Below are 2,423 nucleotides of genomic sequence, written 5' to 3'. Positions count from 1 at the left end.
GGGAGGCTGAGGCAGGAGGATCGCTTGAGCCCAGGAGTGTGAGGTTGCTGTGAGCTAGGCTGACGCCACGGCACTCACTCTAGCCCAGGCAAAAGAGTGAGACTCTGTCTCGAAAAAAAAAAAAAAATAGAAAAATTACCTGGGCATGGTGGTGTGCATCTGTAGTCCCAGCTATTTTGCTACTTCAAAGGCTGAGGCAGGAGGATCGCTTGAGCCCAGGAGTTTGAGGTTGCAGTGAGCTATGATGACACCACTGCACTCTAAACAGGGCAACAGAGCAAGACTCTGTCTCCGAAAAAAAAAAAAAATGTTTAAGTAATTTGTCTAAGGTCACACAACCAGGTTTTTGGTCGAGCCAAGATTCTGACAGGAGGAGATCTGCTTGTAACAGTGTGTATACATATAATCATTACACAGTTATTAATAATTTAAGGTATGTCAAGCTGGGAAAATTCTACCTGTTTATTCGTTTAGCAAATATTTATTAAGTACATGCTGTGTAATAAGCTTGTGTCAAGTATATGCCAGGCCACAAGAACATAGAAGTAAACAAAATAGGCATGACCCCTACCCCTCAGAACAGTGTCAAGTATTGAGTGAATAATTAATTAATTGTTTCTAACAAATTGCAGGTGCTACTGCTAAAGATAAGAACAAGGTGCTATGAGACCTATATATTATAGACTCCCAGGCCACTTCAAGGAGAAAGTAAGTGTGAAAGTAAGAAAGTATTGGGAAAGGAAATGACTTTTTTAAGAACTTCCTCCAGCTTGGGCAACATAGTGAGACTCCATCTCTAAAAATAAAATAAAATAAAGAGCTGGGCATGGTGGCATGTGCCTATAGTCCCAGCTACTCAAAAGACTGAAACAGGAGGATTCCCTGAGCCCAGAAGTTCCAAACCATAGTGTGTTATGTTTGCACCTGTAAATAGCCACTGTGCTGTGGCCTGGGCAACATAGCTAGACCTCATCTCTTTGGAGCGAGGGGTGGGGGGAAACTTCCTATTTCTTTCTCATTTCCTTATATCTTTTTTCCCTTTCTACTAAATATTTTTCTCCAACTTTTCCTTTGTCTTCATTGCTTCTCTTCTAATTTGCATTTCAGCAGTGACCTAAATCTGGCTTCTTGTAGGTTAAGCCCTCTTTAACACATTTGCCATCTGTTCTCCTTCTGGCTCTGAAGCTCAAGATTTTATCCTCTGGTAATTTTTCATTTAGCTAATCTTTGTACAGCTTACAAACGGCTGTTTTAGTTGACAAGTCTTACATTTATTATTAGAGGCTATTTTACTTCAGAGTTGAAACTGATCTTTTGAGCAAACTTTTAGGTGTTATAAAAATACTATGTGAACTTCCTGGCCCACATATTTTCAGATATAAAATTATCTTTCACATAGTAATTATCTTTCATGTGATTGACCATTATAAAATTTAGCCAGGGGCTTTTTGAAACACAATTTGGAGAATTCTCTTAATGTTTGAGGAACATTTCTGATAAAATGATTCTTATCTTTGGTTACTTCCTATTCCACAACTCCACCGAAAATACTGCCATTCTGTCATCTCAGTTTATATTCAGACACCTGAAACCTCAGAGCATACACCCCTGCTCACTTCCTCATTCTCCAAAGAAACCCTGACTACCATTCACTTCTGGGGAGTGGTAAAAATAGCATAGTAGGGATCAAAGAAGGATAAGTTTTGGGAATGTGAAGAAATGCTGAATTTAGGGCAATAATTTCACAAAGAAAGATAAATCATATGATGGCACACATCTGAGCTGGCAAGTTTAAGCAAGGGAGGAGAGGTCATTAAAATCCCATCTTTTCTGAGTCCTAAAAAACAAAAGAAAGCTTTATTAGCCGGTGTGAGGAAGGTTTCCATTAACTAAATTGAATATCAGTTTTCGAATTTAAATTTAATGTAAATAAAATTGAGAGATGAAAATATCCTAAAACTGATTTATGGTGATGGTTGCAGTTAGTAAATTACTAAAAAAAATCATTGTAATATACACCTAAAATGGGTATTTGTAAAATATACTTCAGTATGGTTTTTTTAAACTGAAAAAAACTAGAAGAAAAAGGATGTAACATTAAAAATTCAATTCCTTAGTCCCACTAGCTACATTTTAAATGCCCAGTAACCATAGGTAGCTAGTGGCTACTGTTTTGGACAAAATAGTTCTAATATATAAAACTATCTTCCCACTCCTTCTTTTCCATGTTGTTAAATACTTTCTTAAATCTATTTCAAGATACTTACACTTTAAACAGACATATATAACAACCAAAATAGAAAATATGCAAAAATTTAATATCCTTAACACATCAAGGACTCCTAAAAGAGATATATAATAATAATAAATATTTTTTAAAGTTCAGGGCAAATAGCAATCAAAGAAATGCAAACTAAAAGGAC

This window comes from Propithecus coquereli, unplaced genomic scaffold (assembly GCF_000956105.1).
Source record: "Propithecus coquereli isolate 6110/MARCELLA unplaced genomic scaffold, Pcoq_1.0 Scaffold3, whole genome shotgun sequence".
Classification (NCBI taxonomy): domain Eukaryota; kingdom Metazoa; phylum Chordata; class Mammalia; order Primates; family Indriidae; genus Propithecus; species Propithecus coquereli.
This window is presented reverse-complemented; position numbering follows the sequence as displayed.